The 23,024-nt window shown below is 39.2% G+C and overlaps 1 long non-coding RNA gene across 1 annotated transcript in view; it reads left to right on the top strand.

The window, feature by feature from the left end:
* LOC110131090 (uncharacterized) overlaps positions 1 to 23,024 on the top strand; it is a 211,471-nt gene that overhangs the window by 36,528 nt on the left and 151,919 nt on the right. The window contains exon 2 of the long non-coding RNA XR_011490632.1: positions 11,415 to 11,513. This is a non-coding gene — a long non-coding RNA (uncharacterized lncRNA). The remainder of the gene's footprint in view (positions 1 to 11,414; positions 11,514 to 23,024) is intronic.

The raw sequence follows: 23,024 nt of genomic DNA, 5'->3' as shown, positions 1-23,024 counted from the left end.
GGGTACTCGTAAATGTTTGTTGAATGAAGGTTGAATGTGGTAGAACTTTGTAAGAATTAGGTGAAGGCCTTTTCTGAGTATATGCCTAGGAGAGGGATTACTGGGTCATATGCTAGCTGTATTTTTAGATTTGTAAGGAATCTCCATACTATTCTGCATAGTGGCTATACTAATTTACATTCCCACCACCACTGTAGGAGGTTTTCTTTTTCTCCGTACCGTCTTCAGTATTTCTTATTTGGAGATTTTTTTGATGATGGCCTTTCTGACTGGTGTGACTTCTCATTGTAGTCTTGATTTGAATTTATATAATGATTAGTAATGTGAGCATCTTTTCATGTGCTTATTAGCCATCTGTATGTCTTCTTTGGAGAAATGTCTATAATTTGAAAAGATACGTGCACCCCCGTATTCATTACAGCACTATTTACAATAGCCAGGACATGGAAGCAACATAAATGTTCATCAACAGAGGAATGGATAAAGAAGGTGTGGTACATATATATAGTAGAATATTACTAAGCCATAAAAAGATCAAAATATTGCCACGTGCAGCAACATAGATGGATTTAGAGATTGTCATACTGAGTGAAGTAAGTCAGACAGAAAAAGATAAATATCATATGTTATCTCTTCTATATGAAATCTAAAAAAAAAGGGGATACAAATGAACTTATTTACAAAACAGAAGTAAAGTCATAGATACAGAAGTTAAGTCATTGATACAGAGAACAAGCTTATGGTTACCAAGGGATAAGGGGGTAAATTGGGAGATTACACGTTACTATATACAAAATAGGTAACTAATAAGAACATGCTGTATGGTACAGGGAACTCTACACTCTGTAACAGCCTATATGGGAAAAGAATCTAAAAAAAGAGTGGATATCTGTGTATGTATAACTGATCCACTCTACTGTATGCCTGAAACAAGTGCATCATTGTAAATCAATGTCTTTATAAGTCAATAAAAATTTTAAAAAAGAGAATATATTAAAGATTTCCTCATGGGTTAATTAAATTTGAGCCAAAAGAAGGGAGAGTGTAGATTGTTACAATGAGTGGAAATAAGCTAGAAAGAAGTTCCAGTCTCAGCCAGGTCCCTGGGGACACATAGTTGATGTCTGTCAGTGAATATTTTTTAAAGCCCGATGTATATAAATCTTTATTATATTTCTCAGGGATTTCCTTTCGAGCTGTAAACACTCAGGTATTGTTATTCCAAAAAAGAAAAAAAAAGAATGCCAATTTGTATTCTAGTTGTTTGAAACTGTGATCTCACTTTACTTCATTCAGTACTTTTTGATCTTTCAGTTAGCTGGATCTCAAAGTATCAATGAAACCTTTCCTTGATGATGTGAACAACTCCTACTCTTTTCCTGCCCCTTCACCATTCCCTCTGCCTTTTGTTTTTCCTCTGGTCGGTGCTCCAGGAGTATTTCCTTGTCTATGTAGGTCTATGTAGGTTTGCATCCACCTCCTCTGGACTCTATGAATCCCCAGAGGACAGTCAAGCTCTCATTTCCTAAGTTTTCTACCATAGGGCCTAGTAAAGTGACTAGCATAATATAGATGCTCAGTAAGTACTGAGTAAATATATAATTTAGTAATGACAGTGGCCTAATCAAGTTTTTGTAGGTGGACAATTAGTGACTTCAAAAACAATTCAGTGACTTCCCTGGCAGCCCAGTGATGAAGACTTTGCCTTCCAATGCAGGGGGTACGAGTTTGATCCCTGGTTGGGAAGCTAAGATCCCACACACCTCATGACTGAAAAAACAAACTGTAAAAGCAGAAGCAGTGTTACAGGAAATTCAGTAAAGACCTTAAAAACAAATACTCCATATAAATTAAAAAAATCTTAAAAAAATAAAAGCAATCAGGAATATCTTTGTTTGGAAAGATTTGAGGAGGTAATGTTGTTTAGACATTATATCCTCTAAAGACTCAATTTCCTATGGCACCCATGCAAGGTGAGGAGGACAGAGTTCTGTGCAGTTTAGCCACTTGAGGGAAATCACAGATGGAAAGGGGAAGGGAACCAGTGTTTGGAGGGGGCAGTGGAACAAGATAGGAAGTCCTCAAATGTGGCCGCCCGCTTGTACTCCTGGAAAGAACAGGGCTATGGAGGAGAGGTGGGCAGAAGGCAACGAACTCAACTCGCCAGTCACTCGGAGCTAGCCACAGTGTTTGTGTAGGAAGGGTGATTTCTGATAAAAATAGAGGAGGACTTTTTAAGTTCCAGCACTTTAAAAGCAACTGTGGGAAGTTTGAATCACAGGGTGGTTCTTTCTTTTCTGGAAGAAGAAAAAGACACTTCAGTTTTAAATTCAGGGGGTTGAAACGATTGTGTCATTTCAGTGACAGGAGAGCATGTCAACAAGTGGACTTGTTTTCATTGTGGGAAAGATGACTTGAAATTTGAAATTAAAAAAAGCAAATAATTTCTGTCGTGGGTTTTCTTCCTCCACGGGAAAACTTAGAGCTTTGCTGCATTTAGAAATAGAAAGTAAAAATATCAGGTGTCATATTCACCACTGTTTTAGAAATAGAAATCTTATTATGTGGGCTGAATTTCTTAATATGGTTGAGATACACCGAAAAGAGAACAAAGGTTATCCATGGGAGAGGTAAATATAAGTATCCATTAATCATTTAATGATATCATCAGCCACCAACAAGTACTAACAGTGATAATAAAGGTATTATTCATTAAAAGGATTACTATCATTAAAAGGATTAATACAGACATTATTGCTGTTCTTGTTCATCACTAAGTTGTGTCTGAATCCTTGTGACCCCATGAATTGTAGCATGCCAGGCTTCCCTGTCCTTCACTATCTCCCTGAGTTTACTCAAACTAATGTCCACTGAATCAGTGATGCCATCCAACCATCTCATCCTCTGTTGCCCTCTTCTCCTCTTGCCCTCAATCTTTCCTAGCATCAGGGTCCTTCCCAATGAGTTGGTTCTTTGCATCAGGTGGCCAAAGTATTGCAGCTTCAGCTTCAGCATCAGTCCTTCCAATGAATAGTCAGGGTTGATTTCCTTTAGGATTGACTAGTTTGATCTCCTTGCTATCATAGATATTCAGTTCAGTTCAGTCGCTCAGTTGTGTCCGAGTCTTTGTGACCCCATGAACCTCAGCACGCCAGCCCTCCCTGTCCATCACCAGCTCCCAGAGTCCACCCAAATCCATGTCCATTGAGTCAGTGATGCCATCCAGCCATCTCATCTTCTGTTGTCCCCTTCCCCTACTGCCCTCAATCTTTCCCAGCATCAGGGTCTTTTTAAATGAGTCAGCGTTTCACATCAGGTGGCCAAAGTATTGTAGTTTCAGCTTCAACATAGGTCCTTCCAATGAACACCCAGGACTGATCTCCTTTAGAATGGACTGGTTGGATCTCCTTGTAGTCCAAGGGACTCTCAAGAGTCTTCTCCAACACCACTGTTCAAAAGCATCAATTTTTCGGCACTCAGCTTTCTTTATAGTCCAACTGTTACATCCATACAAGGTTACTGAAAAAACCATAGCCTTGACTAGACAGACCTTTGTTGGCAAAGTAATATCTCTGCTTTTTAATATGCTGTCTAGGTTGGTCATAGCTTTCCTTCCAAGGAGTAAGCATCTTTTAATTTCATGGCTGCAGTCACCATCTGCAGTGATTTTGGAGCCCCCAAAAATAAAGTCAGCCACTGTTTCCACTGTTTTCCCATCTATTTGCCATGAAGTAATGGGACCAGATGCTATGATCTTAGTTTTCTGAATGTTGAGCTTTAAGCCAACTTTTTCACTCTTCTCTTTCATTTTCGTCAAGAGGCTCTTTAGTTCTTCTTCACTTTCTCCCATAAGGGTGGTGTCATCTGCATATCTGAGGTTATTGATATTTCTCCCGGCAATCTTGATTCCAGCTTGTGCTTCCTCCAGCCCAGCATTTTTTCATGATGTACTCTGAATGTAAGTTAAATAAGCAGGGTGATGATATACAGCCTTGACGTACTTGTTTCCCCACTCGGAACCAGTCTGTTGTTCCATGTCCAGTTCTAACTGTTATAGACATTCAGTTCAGTTCAGTTCAGTTATAGACATTAGAAGTGTAAAAATGATAATTTAGGAACTTTTCTTAAGGTCAACATTATTGCATATTTGAAATAAAATAGTTGGTGTAATATAGCACTATTTATGACATTGTCCTTTTATAGAGAAATCAGACCAGATGAACTCTGCTCAAATATGATTAACATTCAGAAACATGAAGCTGTAGAGATTATCAGCTTTGAATGAAGAGTATTGAATAAATAAACTCCTGGTCAGGGTAATTGGTTATTCTCTCTATTTAGCTAATTGCAGATAAAGCTAATTAGGTATTTATTTTACTGACTAGAGATCTTCTCCAAAGTGATTTTTCCACTTGCTCTATCATAACTTTAGGCAAATTCTTTTCTTTTGTACCAGATTTCACATGCATGCCATTTTTTTTTCAGATGAGAGACTATGTCTATGAACATAAAGAAGAAAGAAGTGTATAACTTCTTTCTAGATTTGCAAAATTTTTTTCCCCCTGTGGAATTTTTGTTTACAAACCAAGATGGTTTGTTATTAGTAACAAGTTATGTACACTTCATAGCTGATGGTAGTGTGTATGTTTGGAGAATGGTGGAAAGCAGCACAGATGTCAATGTTTTTTATCATAGATATTCTGAAAAGAATTAAAATTAGCATTTTTCTTTTTCATAGGATGTTTAGGGAAGCCTTTTGGGGATTATTATTTGGGGTCAAATTGCTTCCGTGAATCCATGGTTTCTACCTGGAGTTTTTCTCCTTGGTAGAGCAACCCCTTTCCACTTAGGGGGCCTGCATTCTGACCCCTGGTTCCAACTTCAGTCCTGCCATTTATTTCCAGAACGACTTTCATTTAGTGACTCTGCTACTCAGCCTTTCTGAGCCTCAGTCTCCTCATTCATAAAATGGGGCAAATAGCAGTAAGGCTGTTTAAAGATTTAATGAGATGCAATTAAGACCCTTAGCAGGGTACCCTGAGTAGCTCATTGTAACATTCACTTGGAGACGCTTGAGTATTGTAGCTGGAGTTTGTGTTTCTACTCTTGTGTTCAGTCATCCTTCTTCTTATGTTTTTCTTTTTCTCAGATCAGCCTGTCACTCAACTTTCCCAAGTGCACTTGTTTCTCCTTTTCTGGTTAATTTATTTTTTTATACATGGCTATAGAGCATAGCCTATAAAATAGTGGGGCTGGTTTCATGTGATGATTTTGGAATAGATCTCATAATAATTACACCTCCTACAATATGTACATAAATCACTTATTTAAGCATGAAAACATTATTTTATGTGTGGAACAAACTCTCTTACCATAATTTAAATGTTCATCTATATGTTCCTGAATATTCACCATCTCATACCTGCACATTTTGACACATGCCTGCTCCTATATATTCTTGTTTAATCATTTTTTTCTCTGGTTTCTAGCTCTTAATATATTTTCTCCTTGTATTGTATTAGAATTAATATTTCTTCTAATATTGCTTGTTTGTGATGCTCATTAATTTTTATCCTGTGTCCCCAACACCCTTCAATCCAGTGAGGTACAAAGGGAAGAGTGTTAACATTATTGAGAGATGGCGGCAGGAAGAGAAAGAACAAACTGGTACCTCTCCTCCCCTCCCCTCCTGCCCACACTTTCTGAGGTGATGGATTGAAGACTGTCCTGCGTGCTGGTGACAGGGGAGAGACAATGAAGGGACTGGAGGAGTTTTATTTTCCAGGTGCTTCCCAATTTTTGTTCAGTTGCTAAATTGTGTCCGACCCTTTGCGACCCCATGGACTGCAGCATGCCGGGCTTCCCTGTCCTTCGCCATCTCCCAGAACTTGCTCAAACTCATGTCCGTTGAGTCAATGATGCCATCCAATCATCTCATCCTCTGTTGTCCCCTTCTCCTCCTCCCTTCAATCTTTCCTAGCATCGCGGTCTTTTCCAGTGAGTTGACTCTCCACATCAGCTGGCCCAAGTATTAGAGCTTCAGCTTTCCAATACCCACTGGATAATGTCAAAGCTCCTCAGTGTGGGTCACATGTTCTCTGAGGCCTGGGTCCTTACACCCTCTTCAACCTTAACTTTTAAAATGTATACCTGCTATATTTTAAATTTATACCTTGGTACCCTGGTTTGCAGTTGCCCGCATATCCCACCCTACTTAGAAACTATGTATCTTTTTTCACACTCTTTGTGACTTGTTATGTTCCCCTGTTCTTCACCTTGCTGACTGCACATCTCCAGCCCATCTTTCAAAGCTCAGTCTAGGGATTGTCTCCTCCAGGAAGCCTCCCTGAACAGCCTTTCCCTCCTTCATATTGGACCAAGTGCCTGCCTTTTGCACAGATGCCTCTGCACACTGGAAATGACTGCCATTATGTCCTCCCTTACTTTGGAATGATCTGTTCATGGGTCTCTTTCCTCTGCTGGACTAAAGTCTATGACCGCTGGAACCGGTCATTCATTTGCACATTAATTTGTCTCCCCACCGTGTAGCTTAGTGCTTGGTGCAGTGTACCCAAGCCAGAGTTATTAATGTGCATAGAACTTTTAACACTGACCTCACTGGGGCCTGGGGGAATGAAGACAGTGATGTGCTAACGCATACTTCCTTTCATGGGGCTGCCTGACTGTTGCCTCAGCATTGGAATTCCTTCCAAACAACCGAACTGGCTGGATAACTCAATCCTTCTGATCTGTGGTGTTATTCCAGCAGTGACTGTTTTTCTAACTTCGAATTCATATCTTTACATTATTTGTAGACTTTCTTCTTTATGTTGTAACATAGCTTGTTTGCCGACAACATGTATTTCCCATTTAGTCATTTCTTTTCCAGGATGCTTATGAAGATGAAGGACTTTCTAAACACAAGAGACAATTGGCTATGAAATACCTGAAAGAAAATGATCCACGAGGCAGAATTTCTCCTAGAAGAAGCCCGTAGGCACATGATGGCATGCCTCTCAGTACAAACAGAAACAAGCAATTACCTGAACTGCTTCCTGTGGGAAACTCAGCACCCTACCACCCAGGGTGATGACTCCTGTGATTTTTTTTGGAGGGGTTGCATCATTGTAAGGAAATTCATTCATATGTTTCTCAACAAATGCACATTTTATTTTCATCTAGACATACTGTGTGTCTTTGTTTGAATTTATTTTCGTCTTTCTACTTTGCTTCTTTTGTTTTTTAAAAATAAATGTGAAGTATGCAATTTGAAAGGCAATACAAAAAACTGTGTGGTGGTTGTCACAGGCTTGTTAACTGGGGAGCGAATCGTGGCTTCAAGAAACATCTGGAATGTTTGGGATGTGGCGGTTGCCTGCATTGTCTTCTGGGCTTCATCATTATCAGTGACTTCTAGAATTTAATTGATTCAGGATATATTTAAATTTCAGATAGTTATTGTTGTTGGTCTGGTTCAAATAATATTAAATAAATATACGCTTGTTTTTTTCTCTTTGTATTACAATAGTTCTTCCTTTCTTATATTAAACTAGCATTTTCAAGGATATTATAAGAATGGAACCTTGGAATAAATCATGTTTGGAAATATTAGTGAGACTAATATTAATTGGTAATATTGCTAATTGGTAATAGGTCTTACCAATTCATCAAGTGAAATAATGGTATGTCTAGTCCTAGCAGATAAAAATCTACTGTGTGAATTGGTAACTCATTATAATTTTTAGAGTATTAAGTGTCCTGATTTTGTATTTTCCACTTTATATAGATAAAATACTAGTCATTCTTTTGTAGTTTGTATACCCTGGAAGTTCATATTACAATTTTGACGTTAGCTTCTTCATGTAAGAGAATTATTTTTGTCAAAAACATCACTTGAATTAAAAATCCTTAAGTTGTACTTTTCCCTGAAAATTGGTAATATTTTTTATTTTAGTCATTGTTGTTGTTCAATCACTCAGTTGTTTCGACTCTATTATTTTAGTAATGGCAGTTCAGTCAATAGTTTCATGAAATTTGAAGTTTAAGAAAGAATTGCTAACTTCAAAAGGTAGATGTATGTAAAATTTTAAATACATGGATTAGAGACAAATTATAAAATGTTATTTTTCCATCCTGAAGTAACTAAGATTTTAATAGAAAGTCTCTGTTTCATTTCATAAATAATTTTTTTTCCAGGTAGTTACAGAAAACATATTGTCCTAATGCTAAGAACCAAACACTTTAAGAGGTTTGTGATTATTATTATTCTCTAGTATATAGTTTGTTTCTCATCCCTTTTTGATGTTTGACAGTGGAAATAAGGTGTTTCTTTGAATATGAATATGTTAATCATCTACACCCCAATACAAAATATAAAGCTTAAAAAAAGAGAGACAATGTTTTACTTGAAGAGTTAGTGTCTAATACAGATGGGGTGTCCGAAAACAGCCACTTTGAATTTAAAATTGAAGATTGTTGGATTGGCATTTCTGTCCCCTTTGGTTGAGTATCTGAAAGCAGTTCCACATTTCTTCATCAGGAAGTCAGGCTGACTTGTGATGAAAGATGATGAAGACAAATCCTAAACAGGGCTTCCTGTTTGTTTAAACCTCCAACCCAAGAGAAAATCGCTTCCAGTTTCCCTGTACAATCATGGTAATATATTTTCTTTTTAGATTGTTAGCAGACTGTTTAGTTTGTACTTGGCATTTCAATCATAGTGAAAGAGGTGAAACCCAAAAGACTCAATGAATTCTCGTTATAAATCTAAAATTGGATGACCTTTACAATTAACCTCTGCTTCTTGTCCCTATCTCATTCCTAACATAGTATTCAAATTCATATATATTGATTATCTGCTCTATGGACAAGTTTGAAATAGCTACTTAGAAGTATATAAAAGAAGCTAAAGCTTCTGTCCTCAGAGCTCACACTTATAAAAACAATCATGTTAGGATATAGATATAAATTTAAATTTAAAGATGGTAACTCCTCTGAAAGAATGATTAGATTATTCTCCTTGTAAGATGAGTGCTTGTGCAAAGTGAGATTTTCAGTTTTGTGAATGATCTTTTGAAAACAAAACAGTAGGAAAGAAAATCAGTTGGGGAAGAGTATAAATGTATTTTGGAGGAAGACTTAGTTGTTTTTCTTAGAATCCTGGGACATCCAAATCACATTTAGGCAGGGGGTTAAAAAATAGGAAATTGACCTTAGCATTATTTATACAGGGAAAATTTGATTTAAAGTTAGCTAAAGATCATTATTATATCTTAGGAACATATTTGACTGTTACTAATTTTTTCTAATATTCTTTACATTATAAACTTTATGATTGGTATTAAACATTTTTTTTAAAAAGGGAGGAATGGCAAGATTTGACACCTAGAACAATTGATTATTAGAAGATGAAATCATGCTAAAATAGTAATGTAAGTTCTGTGAATAATACAAATGGTCATGATACTCTTAATGTGAATTACCCTAACTCATGCTAATTGCTGGGCTTCCCTGGTGCCCTAGATGGTAAAGAATCCACCTGCAATGCAGGAGACCTGGGTTTGATCCCTGGGTGGGGAAGATCTCCTGGAGAAGGGAATGGCTACCTATTCCAGTATTCTGGCCTGGAGAATTCCATGGCCTAAGGGAGCCTGGTGGGCTACAGTCCTTGGGGTCACAAAGACTCAGATACAACTGAGTGACTAACACTTACTTAGTGTGAAAGTGTTAGCCTTTCAGTCATGTCTGACTCTTTGATATTCTATGGAGTGTAGCTGGCTCCTTTGTCCATGGGATTCTCCAGGCAAGAATACTGGAGTGGATTGCCATTCCCTTCTCCAGGGGATACATACTAATAGCTAATACATACTAATAGAATATGCTGACAAAGTTCTGTCTAGTCAAAGCTATGATTTTTCCAGTATTCATCTATGGATGCAAGAGCTGGACCATAATGAAAGCTGAGAGCCGAAGAATTGATGCTTTTGAACTATGGTGTTGGAGAAAACTCCTTTGGGCTGCAAGGAGATCAAACCAGCCCATCCTAAAGGAAATCAGCCCTGACTATTCACTGGAAGGACTGATGCTGAAGCTGAGGCTCCAATACTTTGGTCAACTGATGCGAAGAACTGACTTACTGGAAAAGACCTTGATGCTGGGAAAAGATTGAAGTCAGAAAGAGAAGGGGGCGACAGAGGATGAGATGGTTGGATGGCATCACTGACTCAATGGACATGAGTTTGAGCAAGCTCCAGGACTTGGTGATGGACAGGGAAGCCTGGCGTGCTGCAGTCCATGGGGTTGGACAGGACTGAGTGACTGACTGAACTGAACTGAATTGAACATCGACTTCACTTTATTTTGCTAAATACTATACCTGCATTTTCTCATTTACCCCTGGGAATGACTCTATAGTATAAGTCAGATGCATTTTAGAAGAAGAAATTGAGACAAAGGTTATGCATTTTTTCCATTATCAGCCTCATTATCTATGTGTTAAACTTCTGCTCAAGGACATTTTGATTTCGTCCTTATTTTACAAATTTTCATCTGATTTCATTTCTTTTTCCTTTCCAAAAAGAGGACAGAAACGCCAACCTGACAATCTCCAACTTTAAATTCAAAGTGACTATTTTCAAACATCCCATCTCCATCAGACCCTAATTCTTCAAGTAATTAGAAATAATCATCTAATTTACTCCCTTGATTTCTTCGGTCCCCTTTCACTGTTTCATAACACATCCCTGATCTGTCATGGATTTTCTCATTCGACAGATGGTTCACCAAATATTTCCATTTATATTGTACTCAAAGTCAAATGTACAGATGATAGCATTTTTCACTTTTACAGTCTAATGTAGACATGAATATGTTGGGTACATGTGTTTTGTTTGATTAGAAATTTAAGTAAATATCAACTGAAGTCTGACATAATTTTTATCCTTCAAGGGGGCAAGAAAGATATGAAGAAATAAGACATTTATTGCTCAAAGCATTTGTCTGTAAATACACACACACACACACACACACACACACACACACACACACACCTGTTTTTCTTGGGAAACAAATCATAGAGGTTCTCTCCATAAAGGGTGGGCAGCATGTTTGGTCATATTGTAAAGAAGACCAGGAAATTCTATATACCACAAGTTGTCTGTTAAAACAAAAGGGTTCCATGTTCTTTTACATCAACTTGTGTCAATGTCTGACTTCTGTTGTGGCAGAAATCATCTGAATTCTTAGCTTATAGAGACGTACATATATTCTATCAGAAAAATCTCTTTAGAACATGGCACCGTTTTTACAGTTTGGAGTACTGATGTAACCTGGTCATTAGTCAGTTACTCAGACTTTTAAAACTAAGATGTTCTATAGGAAAGCCATTGATACTTAACGATGTTCTTTATTTTCAGATGGAACCATGACCAGGATGAAGGGCAGGCTGCCATTGAAGCAAATGTGCCGAGTTACAATTTCACCGGGAAATTATGCTTTGCAAGGTGGTCGCACAGGTAATTCAAAACATGAATTGCCCTGATCAGACAAAAGAAAATCTCAAAATGTATCTTAAAAAATTGCTCTAATTATTTCCTAGTGCTTCTAAAGCCTTGTTATTTTAATAATTACATAACAATTTGGCATATGTGAATTCTCTGACAAGGTCCAGGATCTCAAATTGTAAAAATACTTTTGCTCAGACTCCCCCATGAAACAGATTGGCAGAACAAGTATTTTCACATCACGCCTGACCCTGGCCACTTAGTCATTAATGACTTTGCTCACTATGGAATTCTGAGCCTAATGATTTTCCTCTTGACAATCCGAATAATATACCTAAAGAGGTTAAAAAAAGAAGCACAAGAATTTTTTTTTACAAGAATATTTTAAAATTGAACAGTAAGCAATATTTAATGCCATATGTTTGTTACAAACAATGCAGCAGAAGGTTTTTTTTTTTTTCTTTATTAACCTATATTCTGTTGTCTTTCCTGGACAGTATATGAGTTAAGGATGGGGCAGGACCCCATGTATGGGATTATAAAACATAGGCATGATGTTATTGGGGCTTCCCAGGTGGTACTACTAGTAAAGAATCTGCCTACCAATGCAGAAGATGCAAGAGACATGGGTTCGATCCCTGGGTTGGGAAAATCCCCTGGAGTAGGAAATGGCACCCCACTCCAGTATTCCATGGGCAGAGGAGCCTGGTGAGCTACAGTCCATGGGGCTGCAAAGTGTAGGACAACTGAGCAACTAAATACACACATGATGTTATTAGAATATGGCTAAGCTCTTACTGGGCTTCCCTTGTGGCTCAGCTGGTAACAAATCTGCCTGCAATACAGGAGACCTGGGTTCGATCCCTGGTTTGGGAAGATCCCCTGGAGGAGTGAAAGGCTACCCACTCCAGTATTCTGGCCTGGAGAATTCCAAGGACTGTATAACCCATGGGGTCGCAAAGAGTCAGACATGACTGAGCAACTTTCACTCACTCAAGCTCTTACTAATTTTTCGTATTCTAGGGTCCACATACATTTTGGTTGAAAAAAATAATCCTACTGCCAAAATGGTTTAAAAAATTACTATAATAAATGAATATTTGATACCATGGAAAGTGTCCATTTTATATAATCTGAAAAAAAAGCTTATTATAAAACTAGAAGTTAAAATTATTTCTGTAAAAGAGAAAAAAAAAACGTGAAGCAAAACAAAGGAAAAAGAAAAAGCTAAAAGGCTGTCTGTATTTACAAGATTTTTTTGTGTGTAGGTTAAAAACTGAAAAAATAGACACACAAAAATGTGAGTAATATGTTTGTACTGCTCCATTTGGCAAGTTCTTAAAGGTTACAGGAAGAGAGTGTATTATTGCTTAAGATGATGAGAATTTATATTAAAAAATAAATCCAGCCTGCGAGCAGGAAGGGGAAATTGCCTCATTAATTACCTGGTTATCTTATCAGGGCTCTCACTCTTTGGTTTTTTGGAATGCAGAGCAGCCTTCATGAGCATTGCTCAGAGCGGCTGGGGCAGCAGTTCTCCAGGCTGAGGGATTTTACACTCTTTGTTCACTCTGCATTTATATTTTATGCAGCAAGCAGCTGCCTGGGTGGGTTTGGTGTCAGAGTGAGAGACCCATTCTTTCAGTGGGGGTCCATCCAGGAAGGAGGGGGCCTGGCTTCCTCCCTCTGCACTTTCAGTTAGCTCCCTGGGGCCAGCTTCCATCCTTAGGATTAGGGCAGTGCCTGACTCCATCCTATGCCCTCAGGCAAGTTCTTGAATCCAGAGAAACTGAAGGGGAATGTAGGAATGTGGATGAGATGAAATTGGCTGAAACCATTTTCCTCAAAAGATCATTCTGAATGCTGTGAGTTCTAAATGTTCAAGGGCCCTTCCTTCTGTCCAAAGAGCTACACACTGGTTCCCTCTCAGGGGTAGATTTTATTCTCTTTGTTTATCCTTAGCGGAAATAAGCATGTAGAAATTTATAATTCTGGTAAAAAGTCCACAGAATCTGTATTTAAAAAGAGAAGCAAATAATGCTAAAATGCAGTTCCTTGTAAGTAATTTAACATATTTCTATTCCTTTGAACTTGAAGAAAGTAAATTATTGTGTGGAGAATTTTTTCCCCTAATTTTTCTGCATATTTGAACCTTAGTTTCATCATTATTTCTCCTGAAATCTCTGTGTTCAAATATAATTACTGTTTCTTGATTTTTCAAGTTCATGATATTTGCAGACACAATTTGCATAACTTCTGAATGATGCAACTGGTAGCCCAAACTAATATAATAAATTATGACAATTATTTTGATGTCTTGTAAGTCTTCCCTTGATCTTAAAGGATGAGGCTTTAGATCATTTAGGTTAATGGCCAGAAAGGAAAATAATCTGTATATCACAATAAAAATAATCAGCATGATAATAAAAATAGCAACAATATCATATATCATAATAATAGTAATAACAATAATACTACTACTAAAATACTCCAAATTTTGTGTTCTTTGAATAACATATAAGAGAGGATTACTATGTTTCTAATTCTACCCTTCCATTTGAGTTTCATAAAAACATATTTCTCATGAATTTTTATGATGTTGATTTAGCCTAATGATGATTTGGGCTACCTATGCCAATATTTTAACACAAAATGACAAATGTGATCAGATCTCACCCATAGGCATTATATAGGATCACCTGCACTTTCCAAGATGTTTGTGCTTTAGAAAACCGACGTAAAATTGATGTTAGACAATCCTGGTATGATTGATTTGTGGTCCATTTAGTAAAATCTATACTGGATGAACTGTTTACACTGGATGTCTCCTTGATGTTGCTGACCAATAAAGTAGGAGGGATCACCTGACAATAAATGTTATATATTTTGTATAACCATCTTACATGATTTCACATGTATTACCTCATTGCAATCACCTGTGACATGGATGGAGCCAAAATTACCTAGTTTTATACAGATTAGTAAAATGAAACCTAAATGAATTAGGCAGTTTGACTAAGATCAGCATCCTAGGAGTTATGTAGAGCTGGGATTCGGACAAGGTTATTAGACTTCAATCCAGAGCACTGTGGTACCTGGCTTCCTCTCACTGAGCTGATGGGGTTCTGTCTGCCTCCCCTGTCCTGTTCTCATTAGCTGTGATGTTACCTGCAGCCCCTGTCCAGCACTGTGCCCTTCTCTTCTCTGTCCAATAGTCTCAAATTTGATAGGAGGTGTTTTTTTTTTTAATTGAAGTTTAGTTGATTTATAATGTGCTAGTTTCAGGTGTAGAGAACAGTAATTCAATTATTCATCCATCCATATATATGTTATATATATATTATATATTATATATATATGTATATATATAATATATCTATTCTTTTTTGGAGTCTTTTCCATTATAGAAGGAAATGGCAACCCACTCCAGTATTCTTGCCTGGAAAATCCCATGGACAGAGGAACCTGGTAGGCTATAGTCCATGGGGTTGCAAAGAGTCTGGCACAACTGAATGACTTCACTTTCTTTCACTTTCCGTTAAAGGTTATTACAAGATATTGAATATAGTTCACTGTGCTATACAGTAGGTCCTTGTTGTTTTCCTATTATATAGGTAGTAGTATGTATCTGTTCATCTCAAACTCATTTTTCCCTCTTCCCCTTTCCCGTTTGGTAACCATAAGGTGTTTTTATTTTTCCTGTGTCTTTTGAAAGTGAAAGTGAAGTTGCTCAGTCGTGTCCGACTCTTTGTGACCCATGGACTGTAGCCTCCCAGGCTCCTCCGTTCATGGGATTTTCCAGGCAAGAGTATTGGAGTGGGTTGCCATTTCCTTCTCCAGGGGATCTTCCCGACTCAGGGATTGAACCCGGGTCTCCCGCATTGCATGCGGACGCTTTACCCTCTAAGCCCCCAAGGAAACCCAATGGGAGCCTATAAGAAGCTTCTCCCCGTGACTAAGTTCAGAACCCATTCTTTTCTGAGCCCTTTCTTCTTCAACTAGGAAGCAGATCCAGATGCTAAAGCAGGACTGGGCAGCAGACCAAGTGCTCTTTCTGCCCCACCACATTAGTTGACATCAGTGAGGCAAAGAGAAAAAGAATGTTAGTTAAAAATACAGCTGATTACAGCTCCATCTTCCCTAAAGAAGGGAAACACTTACTGACAGGAGGTTGTGACTTTTCATCTAGAAAATGTCCTTGTTGTGTCCTTTGAATGAACATGGCCAGCCCTCCATCCCCGTCTCCCCTGATGGTGCTGGTGCTGGGAGGTTTGGGCAATAAAGCATCTGGAAAGGGGTTGCTGAGATCTGCCAGCCACTGAGGATGGAGTGGATGGGTGGTAGAGTACTTGTAAGTCATGTTGTCCTTGTTTAGTTACTAAGTCATGTCTGACTCTTTTGCGGCCCCTTGGACTGTGGCCAGCCAGGCTCCTCTGTCCATGGGATTTCCCAGGCGAGAATACTGGAATGGGTTGCCATTTCCTTCTCCAGGGGATCTTCCCAACCCAGGGATCAAACTTGGATCTCCTGCATTGGCAGATGGATTCCTTACCGTTGAGCCACCCAGGAGCCTTGCAAGTCATAATAGGAATGAAGTTAAAGCACTGTGATGCCCCCTTCCTTATTAGAGCTTAAGCTTTATTAAAATTCTTCCACATATACATTCCAGTACTTTCAGTGAGTGGTGTCTGGTGGGGAGAGGCATGGAGATGGTACAGTGGCTGACATCTGAGCCTTCATTGGAAAAATAGAAGTAATAGCAGTTAGAAGTTGTAGTAAAACTGAGATTTCGATGGAAACAAGAACACTGATGTAAACCATAGGGCATAAGACACACAGATCTGCAGAGATTATGTAAAGATCAACAGCCTTCCTCTTCGATGTGAATTTGCCAGTTGGTGGAAATCTCAAAAGTTATGCGGACTTCTTGCTTACAGAAAGAAAAGGCAAAAGTCATTATTGATTCTTCTCAAGAAACTTGAGAAGAGGCCACGCCGGTCAGTTATCTTGGGAAGGCTCTAGGATTTCTAGAACTATTGAAGCTAAGACTGTAAACATCAACTGATTGAACCCTCCTCAACCTTCTTCTCCTTCTTACCCTCTTTACAATAAAGGAATCTAAACTCAGACACCTTATCCATGTACCCAAGGCTAGACGGCACGTGAGCGGTCACAGATGCAGGACTACAATCTGACTGAAGAGTCAGGGCCAGAAGCCCTGGGTTCTGGTTCCTACTTCATTGTCTTGTTTTTCTGACCTTCTTGAACCTCAGTTACAACTCTGTAAATCAAAGTCAAGTTGGAGGACCAGATACATTTATGTAGGATTTGAAAACTGTCAAAGAATGTTAAAACATTTATTGGTTTGTTTTAGGAAGTTAGGTATGGTGCCAACAATTATATGGAGAGGATTATCTTGGCTTTCCTGAAAAAGTCTGAGAACTGTAGCCATGATGTCACTGTTCCCTGTGTACACACAGGTGTGGATCGAGGCAAGGGGACAGGCAGTGACTTTTATAGGGTACCTTCTGGGATGGTGATCTTTTGTCTTCTTGGTAGAGCGTCTAAATAATATGTATATATGTATATATATGTATATATATATAAATTCTTTTTTTCTGCAAGAATTAAATCTAAGTATTCTCAGAAGGAAGTTAGGAGTACTTGATTTACTTCTTAGTAAATCAAGAAGTTTAATCATACCATCTATAGAAACTACATAAACATGTATTATGTTTATTTTTTTTCCGGAACATCTTTAGTCTTTATGGAATTTGTTACAGTATTGATTCTGTTTTATGTTTTGGTTTTTTGGCCATGAAAGATGCGAGATCTTAGCTCCCCAAGGCGGGATTGAACCATACCCTTATAACTAGCCCCAGCCTGCCCCGACCCTCACCCTCACATTGGAAAGTCAAAGTGTTAGTCACTCAGTCGTGTCTAACTCTTTGCAACCCCATGGACTGTATCCCACCTGAATCCTCTGTCCATGGGATTCTTTAGGCAAGAATACTGGAGTGGGTTGCCATTCCTTTTTCCAGGGGATCTTCCCAATCTAGGGATTGAACCAGGGTCTCCTGCATTGCAGGCATATTGTTTACCATCTGAGCCAGCAGGGAACCCATTGGTAGGCACAGTCTTAACCAGTGGATCGCCAGGGAAGTCTCCAACAGTGTTTTTAAAGGGTCAAGGTCCAGGGGACCCTTGGTGGAATGAGTCATGATGAAAAGCACGGATGATGTAGGCTCCCAGGCCATGGCACCGTGACTGCCTCCTACTGGGGGTGGGGGTGGGGAAGGAGAGGACGGTTAGGGAATATCAGCCAATATGGTATCATTCAGGGAGAAAATGACTAGATTCACTTTCGTCTTCCCTAAGTAGTTTTGTATTTAGTGGGGAAAAAAAAAAAAGAAAGTTAAAGACATTATTTATTATGATCATTCTTCAGATTTTATCTTAGATTTTTGGTTTCCAAAACTCTTCTAAAGTAGTCAGTCTTTTTAAGCCTGAGTGTTTTAACAGAAGGAAAGGTTTTTTTTTGTTTTGTTTTTTTCTGTGAGAGGGATACTCCCTACACATGTTTGCCTCTAGGGCTTGAAAAGAAAGGAATCTGTTTTACACCCCACAGCACAGCCTCCCCTGGCTCCCTTCCGCTCAGCCGGTGTAGGGAGAAGGATCTACTCCTTTAATCTCAGAGGTAAAAAAATACCAAAGCAGATGACTTTGGCAGGTTTGCTGGAGGCTGGCGGCAGGTTGGCTTCCAGAGTTCAGCCTGACAGGAAGCTGGGGGCTGCTGCTCTGTCTGGTCATTAGGAAGGACCGGGGTTGTTGATTAGTCCTTGTGGTGCTGAAGAATGTACACTTATCTGGCTCAGGAGCCAGAGAGGTCCCAGAACATCCTAGACATTTGGTCATCAGCCTCTTCAAACCCCCATCAACTCAGGAAGTTAGAAAGAACTTAAAAACCAATCAAACATTTTACCAAGGACCTGAGTTGTTTCTGTCATTTCCCATTTGCTTTTCCAACAGTCTTTCAATGGTCTAATAAAATGCTCAGTCACAGATATGAGGGTGTCGAGAAGTATAATTGCATGTTCCACACAAACCTTAGCCTCCCTTGTCCGGCAGAAAATCAGGAAATGAATTATATTTTGATTCAACCTTCTCAATAAAATGAATAATATTAAGAAAATATCAATGACTTCTTGGAGTTCTCAGAAAGGTGAAGAAAAGCTGTGAGAGTGTTATTTTGCAACGATAGGGAGAACAGTTGGGTAGGGGTGGTGCTATAGGCCTCTGGGTTTTGGGAAGGAACAACAGGACATCAACACAGAAATAAGGGTCAGGATACCAGCCTCCTGCACTAGCTGCCACTTCCTTCTGCTGTCTGCTCAGTTGTGCTCCTCAGACACACAATAATCACGCCAGCGGGTCCAGGGATCGAATGACGGCACTGCTGAAGGATTAAGAGCAATTCTATCCTCTTGGCTTGGACTTTGGAATTTTCATTAAAATGACCTTGGGTGTGGTGAGAAAGGAATTCAGGCATCAGGGATCAACTCTTATGCATCTTACCTGGGAAAACAACTACAGGGCCCCTTTCAGAAAGAGTCTTCTCTCTGGGCCTCAAGCAGAGCTGTCATACTTGTTTTTCTAAGTGTTTCTCACATGGGATTAGCCTCCAGATATGTGAAAAGTGAGGAGTTGAAGAATCTTAGGTAGGCATAAAGAGGGACAAAAACAAACTCCTCACTTCTGCTGGTGGCAGGCCGGATCTCTCGTATTTTCCAGGCCCTGTAATGGTTGACTTGTCTGGAGACTGATTTTCTACCTCCTCTCTGGATCCCTTGGCTTTTGATGGCAGAACTGGTGATCCATCTACGTTTCATGACCCATTCTTGTGAAGAGCCCAGTCTACACCTGTTTCAGGAAGTGGACACCTCCCAGGGCCCAAAAGGGAGCTTTTGTCTAACACTCGGAAATGAATTGTTTGAAGAGGCAAATGTGTTGACAACGCAACCGACACTTCATTGGGAAGGGGCACCGGGCAGAGAGTAGTAGGGTAAGGGAACCCAGGAGAACTACTCTGCCATGTGGCTTTATGGTGATGGGGTTAGTTTCTGGGTTGTCTCTGGCCAATCATTCTGACTCAGGGTCCTTCCTGGTGGCCCACGCTTTGCTCAGCCAAGATGGATGTCAGTGAAAAGGATTCTGGGAGGTGGTAGGACACACGGTGTCTCCTTTTGACCTTTCCCTAACTCTTCCCATTGGTGGTGACTTATTAGTTTCGTGTTCCTTACCGGGCCTCCCGATAAGCATAACTCACACAAATGGTTACCATGGTGCCTGCCTGGCCGGTGTGGGCAGTTTCAGTCAGTATGTTTCCCCTGACACACCTAGGGACTCCACTGGTCTTGCAGAGGCATTTCAGCAGATGTGGGTGCTTGGCTGCCGGCCTGAGACTTAGCATGGTAAATTAGAGAAAAGGTAGAGGCCTCAGGAATTAAATGATACACCAAATGGGAGGACTTCGGGGAAAGAAAGCACACTGGAGATGACTAACAAAAGTTAGTGAAAAGATAATGAATTTTCTCAGAGTGGCTCATGAGTCATGAGCTGGTGGGGTAAGATAAGCTGCAGGGGGCTAAATCACAGCTGAATCAGTAAAAGAACAACCATCTTTTGTAGAATGTTTATACATTTTTGCACATTTAAATTTCCACTTAAATTTTTTAAGGCTGTAATTGGCTCTATAAATTAAAATAAGTTTGTGCTTTTCATGAAATACACAATATGCTTTCCTTATTCTTATTACAAGCATTTTATAATTTTGCATAAATCTCTATTTTCTCTGAACATTTTGCTTTCAGTAAAATGCTTTCCAACTCTGCTTAGTATATTACCAGTGGATTAGTAGAACTGCTTTTTATTGACTAGTAAAACTTATTGCCTATGCTTTTTACCTTAGGTTTTTCAAATTAAATAATAATTGTTTACTTATAAAATAAATAATAGGTCCTCTTATAGGGTCAGTAAGGAAATCAGCAGACTTAGGCTGGGGAGTAGTGATGACTAGAAATTGGATTAGGGCTAGTCAGTAGAGGTCTGCTAGACAGAACTACAAGGAAGGTTTGCTGGGTTTTGTTCATGCCCACTGTCTTAGTCAGCTCAGGCTGCCATCACAAAATTCCACAGACGGGGAGACTTCAATGACAGAAATTTATTTTTCTCAGTTCTAGAGGCCAAAAGTCTAAGGTCAAGGTTCTGGTTGATTTGTTTACCAATGAGAGCTCTCTTCTGGCTCACAGATGGCTGCTTTCTCACCATGCCCTCATTTGTCCTTTCTGTAGTATACGTGCAGGGCGGGGGTTGGGGGGGAGGGAATTGGTCTTTTTTTCTGTTCTTATAAAGCTGCTAATCTTATCAGATCAGGGCCACACCCTTATAATCTTATTTAACCTTAATTACCTTCTAAAGGGCCTATTCCAAATATAGTCACATAGGACTTTAGGGCTTTAATATGAATTTGGGGGAGATACAATTCAGTACATAGCACTCACCAAAGGGTGTAGATTTTGACATCTGCCCTTATCTAGGATCTACCATGCTCCTTCTTAAACCAATGGGGCCCAGCTTGATCATGTGAAAAATTTTCTTTTCCCATCAATGGCTGGGGTGGTGAGAGTGTGGGATCTGGTCCTATACTGGTCATCTGAGTGCCAGCACTTAAATTTGACCCTTGAGATGATAGATAATTATGAGCTGTAGATGCATAGCTAATCACTGTCATCATCATCATCATCATCATCATCATCATCTACCTATGTGTTAAATTCTATGCTAGATGAAAATATATATTATCTATAATATTTTCTGATTTGGGAGACCAAGGAAATGAAAGTTCCTCAGATGATTGAAGCTCTAGCTCAAGAATTTTGAGGCCAGATTTTCAGTTGTGTGCTTCAGAGAACTAGAAAAAGTATTTCGTAGAGTATGATGAGAGAGAAGAAAGCAAATTATAGAGACAGGGGGAAATGGCCAGAGAGTTGAGGGCATTCTGAGCCACAGCCTCAATTTTTCCCATGGTTTTATGAGACACCATTTTCCTTATATTAAAATTTCCTTTTTTGGTTTAAGCTACTTAGATGTTTAAGACTTAAAGGAGTCTGAGCTAATATACATTAATTAAGCCAAGTCTTTTTGTACAGAAAAAGTTATAAAGAAAGAGTAAAGTGATGGTCAAATGGTTAATAAGAGGATAAGAATAAGAGAAAAAATGGCTTACCATTCCATTTTTACCTAGAGCATTTTCCCAATCTGTGTTGGGATGAAATAATTGTATCACCAATTGCATACCAAGTTAGGAAGAAACAGGCCTACACCAAATGGCCTTTGACATAGGTAACACAGGAGTATAGTGGGGAAAGGATGATCTTTTCAATAAATGGTGCTGCCTTAACTGGATATCCATATGGCAAAAATGTATCAAACACAATATATACAGAAAATGATTCCAGATGGACTATAAATCTAAACGTAAAAGATAAAATAATAAAACATTAGAGGAAAAAAAATGTGAACATCTTTCTGACTTTGTAGCAGTCAAAATTATTAAGGCAGGAATCAAAAACCCTAACATGAAAGAAAATAGTATACAAGAGAGTATAATACAAGTAAGAACTATTTATTCAAAGACATGATTAGAGATTGAAAGAGTTCTTGTAGTACATGTATCTGTCAAAGGACTTATATGAAAGGAAATCTCATAAATTAGAAAGAGTACAACTCAACTTGAGTGGGGGCAAAAACATCACAAAAAAGACTAGTGAAGTATACACTCAGTCAGTTCAGTTCAGTTCAGTCACTCAGTTGTGTCCGACTCATTGCGACCCCATGAATCACAGCACACCAGGCCTCCCTGTCCATCACCAACTCCTGGAGTTTACTCAAACCCATGTCCATTGAGTCGGTGATGCCATCCAGCCATCTCATCCTCTGTTGTCCCCTTCTCCTCCTGCACCCAATCCCTCCCAGCATCAGGGTCTTTTCCATGAGTCAACGCTTTGCATGAGGTGGCCAAAGTACTGGAGCTTCAGCTTCAGCATCAGTCCTTCTGATGAACACCCAGGGCTGATCTCCTTTAGGATGGATTGGTTAGATCTCCTTGCAGTCCAAGGGACTCTCAAGAGTCTTCTCCAATACCACGGTTCAAAAGCATCAATTTTTCGGTGCTCAGCTTTCCTCACAATCCAACTCTCACATCCATACATGACCACTGGAAAAACCATAGCCTTCACCAGACAGACCTTTGTTGGCAAAGTAGTGTCTCTGCTTTTTAATATGCTATCTAGGTTGGTCATAACTTTCCTTCCAAGGAGTAAGCATCTTTTAATTTCATGGCTGCAATCACCATCTGCAGTGATTTTGGAGTCCCCAAAAATAAAGTCTGACACTGTTTACACTGTCTCCCCATCTGTTTGCCATGAAGTGATGGGACCAGATGCCATGATCTTAGTTCTCTGA

Source organism: Odocoileus virginianus, chromosome 12 (genome assembly GCF_023699985.2).
Source record: "Odocoileus virginianus isolate 20LAN1187 ecotype Illinois chromosome 12, Ovbor_1.2, whole genome shotgun sequence".
Lineage (NCBI taxonomy): Eukaryota > Metazoa > Chordata > Mammalia > Artiodactyla > Cervidae > Odocoileus > Odocoileus virginianus.
Note: the sequence above shows the minus strand (reverse complement) of the source record. Positions and strands in the feature narration are given on the sequence as shown.